We start from the raw sequence: 10,080 nt of genomic DNA, 5'->3' as shown, positions 1-10,080 counted from the left end.
AATAAACTTTCTAAATGCTGTTTTGAATACTTTGAGGGGTCTAGTTTTCAAAATGGGGTGTTTTATGGCGGTTTCTAAAACATAGGCGCCTCAAAGCCACTTCGGAACTGAAGAGGTACCTTAAAAAAAAGGCTTTTGAAATTTTCTTAAAAATGAGAAATTGCTGTTTATGTTCTAAGCCTTGTAACGTCCAAGAAAAATAAAAGAATGTTCAAAAAATGATGCCAATCTAAAGTAGACATATGGGAAATGTGAACTAGTAACTATTTTGGGTGGTATAACCGTCTGTTTTACAAGCAGATGCATTTAAATCCTGAAAAATTCTATTTTTAATACATTTTCTCAAAATTTTGCAATTTTTCACCAATAAACACTGAATAGATCGTCCAAATTTTACCACTAACAAAGCCCAATGTGTCACGAAAAAACAAAGCTCAGAATCGCTTGGATATGTTTAAGCATTCCGACGTTATTACCACATAAAGTGAAATATGTAATATTTGAAAAATGGGCTCTGAGCCTTAAGGCCAAAACAAGGCTACGTCCTTAAGGGGTTAAATACCCTTCGCCGACGTAAATCTACAGATCAGTGACGGGAAAGGGTTAAATCTGACCCAAAAAAATTATAAATAAATCTTTCAACGGATTATAGTAGGTTTATGTCAGACTTAGAAAAAACTATTTCCATTAGCAATAAATTATAATTTTAATGAAGAAACTTGCATTTGTGGGATCTCGTCATCTTATTAGACTTTGAACTTGCATCCTTTACTTGGTTGTGATATTCGACAAGAAATGTCCTCTCGTGATCAAAGAAATCATCTACATCCTTGAAAGACAAATCAGAAAAGAGAAGAAGTTGTCAGCGTTTGTTTATAACAATATGCACAATAGTGAAAAACATTTAGCTCACCTTTGTCCCAGAAACAATGACTCCATCAGCCGATTTCACTACACTTTTAAAGAAATCTTCCAGTTTTTCCTTCTTATTTTTCCCTCGAACACTTAACTGTAAACACACAAATAACATTTATTTGGTCAATGTTTACGGCCCCCAACACAATGACAAATTATATTTGCTGCAATGCTACTTTAAAACAAATTCACATTTAAATTGCACAGAATAAATTCTTTACCTTGATTTTAATATTCTACCGCATATTCCTGAAGGGGGTATTCCCAATGTATACATGTATGGCAAATCCACAGGATATGCCATAAATGACAGAGAGGTGTGGGTCTCAGAGCATCTGCATCCATCTCCAGAATGTGGGGGTACGATGACAGGGGTGGCCATGGCTCTCTCCGTTCATTCTCACGAAAGTTACAGAAACAGCCTAGCTAGGTTAAAAATACCCCTTTAGGGCCAGTTCACACAGTTTGACGGGGAAACCACGCCGCAAAACTCGCCAAAAAATGTCCGAAATTGCCTCCCATTGATTTCAATGGGATTAGAGAAGTTTTTTCCCGCAAGTGGAAAAACCGGCTCGCGGGAAAAAGGGACATGCCCTATCTTCAGGCGTTTACGCCTCTGACCTCCCATTGAAATGGGAGGCATAGTAAGCATATTTTGTGCCGTTTTAGGCCCGCGGCATTCAATGGCCACGGGCGAAAAACGGCATGCAGGCAGAGGAAAATCTGCCTCAAAATTCCAAACTGAATTTTGAGGCAGATTTTCCTCCTGCAATCAACTCTGTGTGAACCCAGCCTTAAACACACTATCCAATTTTGTTTTCTATTTGCTCTTCTCACTGGTTTCCCTGAGGGTTGTAAGTACAATATGGATAATAAAAATGATGTATAGGCCTAAACAAGGATTAAGGCTTCATGCCCATTTCAGTCTTTTCCGTGAGGGTGCTAGCCGTTTTTTTGACGGCTAGCACCCTGACCCATTCATTGCAATGGGGCCATGCACACCAGTTTTTTTGACAATCCCGTTGCTCCGTTCCGACAAAAGTAGAGCATGTCCTACTTTGGTCCGAGATTCCGTGACCGTGAAGCCCATGCAAGTCAATGGGGCCGTCAAAATAAACTGAAGGCCACGCCACGGAAGGCATCAGTGTGCCGTCCTTGTGTGACGGAGCCGTTGCCTAGCAACGGCCAGAAGTACATTAGAGATATTACACTAATCGGCAGCCACTTCTCTCTATCCAGAAGAACGCTGATGATAAAAATAAAAAGCAGTTTATACGTCCTGTATGACGCGGCAGTCCATGTGGCCGCTGCAGCCTGTGATGGGCTGCAGAGGCGGTCACATGGAATGAAGCGTCATCCAGTCCGGCCTTCTGTTATGACTTTTATCCCATGTGGCCGCCACTACAGCCTGTGATTGGCTGCAGCGGTGACATGGGATGAAAAGTCATCCCAGGAGGCCGGACAGGAGGAAAAAGCAGGGATTTCTGGGTAAGTATGAACGGATTTCATTTTTTATTTCATTAGAATTGTATTTTGCGAGCACCGAGCATGGTCATTCTTCAGCGCTAGTCACTGTCCAGGTTGTTGAAAGAGTTACTGCCGATCAGTGCAGCCCATTAACTCTTTCAGCACCTTGTACAGTGACTAGCGCTGAACAACAATGCTCTTTCAGCACCCTGGACAGTACCATGCTCGGCGCTCGGAAAAACGGAGTGCAAACGGATAATAAAACGGGCACACGGATCCCTCAAAAACGGTGAATGAAGTGTGCATGAGGCCTAATTCAGAGGCTTAGCCTATGTTCAAAAGAAAGATGGCTGCCACAGGTTCCTCAGTGCAATGTGGAAAGAAGGCAGTTTTTCTCTACTACAACAGTGTCTGAATGTGTAAAAGGTGGTGGGGAGGCTCCCCTGAAAAAAAAACAATTCTCCTTACCCCAGCATTTTATTACTACTATACAGTTCAATTTGAATTTTTCTACTAAAAAGGGTTGAAACAAATACCACAAAACAGAAAATGCGATTTTAAAAGGTACACGTTGGGGTACGAGATCTCACATTCCCAACTCTTTCCACTGAACAAGTATCCAGTTTAGATGTCCCATTTACAGTAGCAGAGGTTCAGGATGCAATACGGGATTTGGCCTCGAATAAGTCTCCTGGCCCCGATGGGCTACCTATAGATGTTTATAGAAGGTATTTGGACACGATGGCCCCACTTCTACTGGATACCCTTAATCAAGCCTCACACTTACTCTCTTCCCTCTACATTCTATGATGCTACGATCATTGTGCTACTAAAACCTGACAAAGACTCTTGAGTGTGGCTCCTATAGGCCCATATCACTGGTCAATGTAGACTACAAAATCTTGACTAAGATGCTAGCCAGGAGAATAAAATGAGGTTATCCTTTCTATAATCCACTCAGATCAGACTGGGTTTATGCCAGGAAAGTCCACTACTATAAATTAGGAAGGTGCAAACTATTATACAGTTAGGCAGAGCACATGATATGGCATGGGCAATTGCCTCTTTGGATACAATGAAGGCATTTGATTCTGTGGAACGGTCCTTTCTATGTGCCTGCTTGACACGTTTTGGCTTTGGTCCCCAGTTTCAAATGTGGATTAGACTGATTTATGCATCCCCTACAGCTAATGTGGTTAACAACGTTCCCTCCCTCCCTTTCCATCTAGCTCGTGGCACGAGACAGGGTTGTCCCCTATCGCCAGCTTTATTTGCTGTAGCAATAGAAGCAATAGCACTTAGACTCCGCTCCTCACCAGACATTACGGGCATCACATGGAAGGATAGGACGACCGTGGTGGGTTTATATGGCGATGATATGGTCTTTTTTTTTATTTTTAAAGAAACCCCTCTGATTCCTTTAACTTACTTGATACTTTTTCACGATACTCAGGACTAAAAGTAAATTGTCAGAAATCGTCTATAATGTACATGGCTAGATATCCCACTCCTGATCCGTTACGCTCGACAATATGGTCTTGAAACAGTCTCCCAGTTTAAATATATTGGGTTTAATAAGGTTCTTGATCACAATCGTGCCCGTGTGACTTCTATTACTCCGCTATTAGGACAGATAGACAAATTTAGATCATGGTGCAAATTAGCATTATCCGTAGCAGGCCACATAAAATTAGTTAAAATGGTAGCACAACCTAAATGTACGTATGTGTTGCAACATATGCCTGTTGTGGTACCTATGTCCTTCTTCCGATCCCTTAATTCCTTAGTTATTAAGTTCATATGGGGCTCGTCTAGATCCAAACTTAAATTCACTACCTTACAACGTCCTAAAACTGATGGAGGTATGGCTTTTCAGACATTCATGTATATTACCTGGCTGGTCAACTCCGTAATATACGAGACTGGGTGTGTAATGCTACTCTTTCTGATGCAGATTTGGCATCTTTGGTAGCAGGTCATAGCTTGCTTAGTTTTTTAGAATATCCAGGATTAACTACGCAAATTACCTGACTTCCTCTACACAATATGGCATTAACAATTTGGCGTACGTCTAAAACAATACTTGCTTATAAGGACACTATTTCTGAATTACCTCTGTGGCATAACCCTACTTTACCCTCTATTCAAACACTGGCAGACTCAGATCTGGCAACATCTGGGAATTGTTCAACTTACATTCACACAGATGCAGGATACCTACCATGTTCCAGGGTTACAATGGTACAGATACTTGCAGCTCCGCCATGCCCTACAGGTACAATTTCCACCTAGCACAACAATTATCTCTAATTACGTCTTTATTGAATATTGAAGACTAAGGGTCCCAGAGGCCTCATCTCGGCCCTATATACTCATTTGCTCTCAGCCAGGAAAACTTCCACTCCCAGTACTTGATAAGTGGAAAATACAAATATGAGATCTTTCCCCCGACGACGTGAATGACCTGTTATGTTCACATTTATTGGTGTCTCCGGCAATCAATAATAGACATTCAGTTATATATTATCCACCAGACTTCTCACTCCTATACAGAATGGGTAGAACTCCCACATCCGATTGCCATAGAGGCTATCACTCTGAGGCGGATTTTTGACACCTCATTTGGAAATGTTAATTTGTTTCTGTTTTTTTGTAAACAAGTCTACAATTTTATTGCACCTACGCGACCATCCCCTTTGCCGTTCACACCGAAAATTACCTTGTTAGGGCTTCTGGAGGAGGAACTCTGGTCACATTACACATGTATTTTTTTTGAGAGAAACTTTGTTAGCAAGGAAAACGATAGCTATGCACTGGATGGCAGATACGCCACCATAGCTATCGGCATGGAAAACTTGTCAATACTATCATTTCCTATGAGCAATTACTTTATCACAGGGGCTGCCCTGATAAATTTAGTAAAATCTAGGGTCAATGGTTGGATATCTGATGTTTCTGCTAAACTCCCTGTCTGTTCCATAACCATCTTTCTTAAAGTGTTGATAACCTGATATGTCAGTTATACATAACAGAGAATATGACATAGGCCTTAGGTTTTGTTAAAATGTCTACTTTTGGTTTTGTAGACTTTTTATACTCCGGTCACTCCATATATTTCATTTATGTAGATTAGCAATTGGATGACCAGCTCATATTACTATGTGTATATTATTGTGTAATACTGCTTATCTGCCGGTGAGGTTACTACCTACTTCATATAGTCTCCAATTGCTTCTCATGCGGTTTTTGTAAAATGTTGGAAAAAGAAAAAGAAGGTCACGTTGGGCAATGGAGTGGACTTCTTTACACGTCCTTGCTGTTCTCTATGGCTGTAGTGTGGACATAATCTAGGTTGCAGTAAAATCTTAAAGAGCAACTAAACTTAAAAACTTCACTTGAAAAGCCGATCAGAAATGAAGCGGCACAGTGCTCACCCAATCGGTTCAGCGATCGGTGGGGGTCTCAGTGCTTGGACCACGACCGATGAAACTTTTTACGTCAGAAGTTTTGGTTAGGATGTGACTTTTCTTAAAAGGCAGTTAACATGTTTTAACAAGTTTTTTTTTCCTATTATGGCCTAATTCAAGGATTAATACTTTCTAATTTAAAAGCACAAATTCTTACCCACCCAACTATCAGCCTTTGTACTAGGGCATATCAATTACTTCTAAAGATCAAGTGAGATTTACAGCATGTACACCAGCATATAGATACTACGAGACAATCTAGGTGGGAAGCAGTGCAGATGGAAAGTAATTTAGGCGTTATGGAATTGATCCAGCGAGATCCAAATTTACCCCATACAAGAGAACAACCAGGCAGTGACCATTTGCTCAATTTTCAGACTGAGGCCCCATGCACACGAACGTAAAAACGCCCACAATTACGGCACGTTTTTATGGGCCCGTGGACTTCTATTGGCCATGGGTACCTCCCCATATGCTTACGGGAAGGTGCCCGTGCCGTTGAAAAATATAGAACATGTCCTATTTTAGGAGGTAATTACGGCAACGGCCGGGTAAGTATGAATTTCTTTTAATTTTACCTCGGAAAGGGCTGCCCCTTCTCTCTATCCTGCACTGATAGAGAGAAGGGGCTGCCGATTAGTGCAGTGCAATTTTGCATCGAAAACTGGCCTGTAAATACGGGTGGAATACTGGTGACACCGGACCCGTATTTACGGGCACGGGTCCGTAAATACTTGTGCAATACGAATCGAATACGTGTGACCAAGGACCCGTATTTATACCAGTATTGACGGGAGGGAAAAAATAAGTTTGTGTGCATGAGGCCTAAGCCTGATCAGAATAGCATAACTGGCAGCACGGCATAACAAAGCCTATCGCTATTACACTCTGCGGTCAAGTGAAATCACAATGAATGGCATGTAAACCACAAGGAATTAAATTATTTCCAATCACTTATATAGCACCATCATATTTTGCAGCACTGTACAGAGGTTATCATAAACATCAGTACCTGTCCCCAATGGGGGGCCTCCAACTGGAAAACCCCAGAGGAAAAAATAGGGAGAAGATACAAACTTCATGCAGAGGTTCTTAGGATATGTAGCCAGTCTGATTGACAGGTGTCAGACTGCTGTAAATCCTAGAAGTGGCACAGGAAAATGTTGCGCCACATCAGGCTGGTTTATTTATTTTTATTAATCATTGTATATATAGATTAACCCCTATATACCGAAGGTATTTTAAACCTTAATGACCGAGCAATTTTTTACGTTTTTCCATAGTCGCATTCAAAGAGCTATACGTTTTTATTTTTCTATCAACATAGCTGTATGAGGACTTTTTTTGTGGGACAAGTTGTATTTTTATTTTTTTAATAGCACCATTTTGGGGTACATATATTTTAGATTAACTTTTTTAGAGGGGTACTGAAAAAAAACAAAAAAAAACCCAGAAATATCGGCATTCTTTTTTCTGTCTTAATTTAATGCTGTTTATTATTCAGTGGGTTGTTACAATTGATACAAAACTTAGGGTTTTTTTTTTTTAAATGTTTTCGTAGTTTTACACAGTAAAAACACTTTTCTCTAAATTATTTGTTTTTGTGTCGTCATTTTAAGAGACATAACTTCTCTTTTTTGCAGCTGTATAGGGGCTTTTTTTTTGCAGGACAACTTGTACTCCAAAATGGTACCAATAAAAACTACATGTGACTATTTGATCAAAAAAATTTGGTAAAGTGAAGGTAGGATGAACAGAAAACCGCAATTCTGGCATGTTTTTAGCTTTATTTTTACGGCGTTCACCGTGCGGATTAAATAATGTAATCGTTTTATAGTTGGGTTGGTTACGGACGTGGCGATACCAAATATGAGTAACTTTTTACTATTTTTCATAAGGATCTTGTAAGGGGAAAAAGTGAATTTAATTTGTTTTTACTTGGGACTTATTGATTTCAAACTTTAACGTTAAACTTATTTTTAGTCCCACTTTGAGACTTTACGGTGCGATCTCTTGATCGCTTATATACTACATTGAAAAAACTTCTCTATTGCAGTGTATTATTGCCTTTCCATGTAAAACTGACAGGCATCTGTTAGGACATGCCTCTGGCATAGCCTAACAGGCAATCACTAAAGGCAGACCTGGGGCCTTTGTTAGGCTCCCAAAAAAGCAATCGGCACCCAGCGATGCACACGCGGAGCCAGTGGGGTGTGAGGGAGCTCCCTCCCTCTAAAACCACTCTGATGCGGCGCTAGCTATTAAGCACCACATCTGAGGGGTTAAATACAATCGGGGACCAATGCTAGTGGTCTCCGATCGTTGCCCTGAAGCCCGAGGCTGTTAGCAACAGCCCAGGCTTCAGGAGAACTATGCACAATGCGGGAAAAGTTCTTCTGAAGTGCCACCTTTTCACGTCGGGACTCCAGAAGAAACTACCCCAAGCAGCCAGTCATTAAGGGGTATCTCTAGAATCCACAGGATTGTTTTGAATTTTCTAATCACTGAGGGTCCTACCACTGAGACCCCCACAAATCGTAAGTACCGGAGTCCTGAACCCGCTGTTCCTCCTCACTGCTTGACTGCAGTGAGGACATTGAATGGAGAAGTGGTCAAGCATGTGTGCTGATGCTCCATTCAAAGTTTGGGAATGAGCGCTCAGCTGTTTCAGTAACTCATCTGTACACTGTATGTAGTGAACATGCTGCTCTGCTTAATGTACAGGGTAGCTATAGATAATGCTGAGCATTTATACGGGTTGCGGCTGACACGTGAAGTGCTCATCGCTGTCAATCAGAACCGTGGGGCGTGCAGCAAGGAGGATCGGAAAGATCAGGACCCCTGTTCTCTCTATCAGTTGAGGTCCCAGCAGATCAGAAAATGACCCAGCCTGTGGATAGGTGATTTTTTTTTTTGTTCTGGGAAAACCCCCAATAGGGTATGTTCACACTGCTTATTTTCAGCCGTGTTTCAGGCCATAAACGCCCAGAAAAATGGCTGAAAATAAACACCTCCAAACATCTGTCCACTGATTTCAGTGGGAAAAACGCCCTGTCACGGGCATGTCACTTCTTGAGATCTTTTTCATGGTCTCAATAGAAAACCAGGTGCAAAAAAAGCCCCAAAAAAATATACATCAAAAAACGCTTTAAAGACGGCTGAAATTCAGGAGCCGTTTTCCCTTGAAAACGGCTCCGTATTTTACAGCCGTTTTTGTTTGCCATGTGAACATACCCTTAATGATCAACCATATGACTGAACAGAAAAAGGCAAAAAAGGTATTTTTGTAGCGCTACCACCATTATGTTCTAGCAATTGGTGGTAGTCAAAGCAATCAGACACTGCTAGTACATCCTAGCGATATACCAATGATGTCTGTTAAGACAGCCCCTTTAAAAAGGTAATGGGTCGCTAGAAAATATATTTATTTATTTTTTTAGTTAAACAGTTATTGTATAAGTGATTATACATTGTTCTACTTTTTTTAATTTTTTCATGAGTCAGGAAATATTATAAATTAGATTCTAATTTATAACATTTACCAGTGCTGGTCACTAGATGGAGTAATTCCCAAAATTGCAGCATTGGCATTTGGTAAAGCAACCACATTGCTTTATGCTGCAAAATTTGAGAATACACACTCGCTCTAGTGAGCTCACAGAATCCCCCCACCTTTATCCTGGCTAGTGCCAGGAGAAAGGAGGGGATTGAACGGTCAAACCTCCTACACTGTGTGTCGCCATTTTTTGAGCTAACACACAGTGTAGTAGGCTTACATACAGTAGTAATCACACACTAAAACACGTACATACACAGACCTAACTTATCTGCTCCTGCCGCCGCCGCTCCCTCCGCTCCAAGTGCACAAGTCCGGAAGCCGCGACCGGAAGTAGGAATCTTACTGTCCGGCCGCGGCTTCCGGTCCACAAGAAAAAGGCGCCGGACGTCGCTCGGCCGAAGACCTTCAATTTGGACTGTGTGGGAGCGGCGCATGCGCCGTTCCCACACAGACGGCGTACAGCATAGTGGATGGAACAGGCCCCGTTCACATTCACTATGGGGCTGTATGTGCCGTATTCCATGTCTGTATGTGTCGTTAATCGACACATACAGAGATGGAAAAAAAATGACAGCCCCCATAGACAAGAAAAAGTTAAAAAAAAAAACGTAAAAACACAAACAAATAAAACATTTTTTTAATAAAACACTATGCAATGTTAAATACCTTTGT

The 10,080-nt window shown here is 41.2% G+C and overlaps 1 pseudogene; it reads right to left on the bottom strand.

The window, feature by feature from the left end:
* Positions 1 to 636: 636 nt before the first annotated feature.
* The window catches only part of LOC142665150 (sorting nexin-6-like), a 54,662-nt pseudogene continuing 45,218 nt past the window's right edge, over positions 637 to 10,080 (bottom strand).

This window comes from Rhinoderma darwinii, chromosome 12, assembly GCF_050947455.1.
Source record: "Rhinoderma darwinii isolate aRhiDar2 chromosome 12, aRhiDar2.hap1, whole genome shotgun sequence".
NCBI lineage: Eukaryota > Metazoa > Chordata > Amphibia > Anura > Rhinodermatidae > Rhinoderma > Rhinoderma darwinii.
Note: the sequence above shows the minus strand (reverse complement) of the source record. Positions and strands in the feature narration are given on the sequence as shown.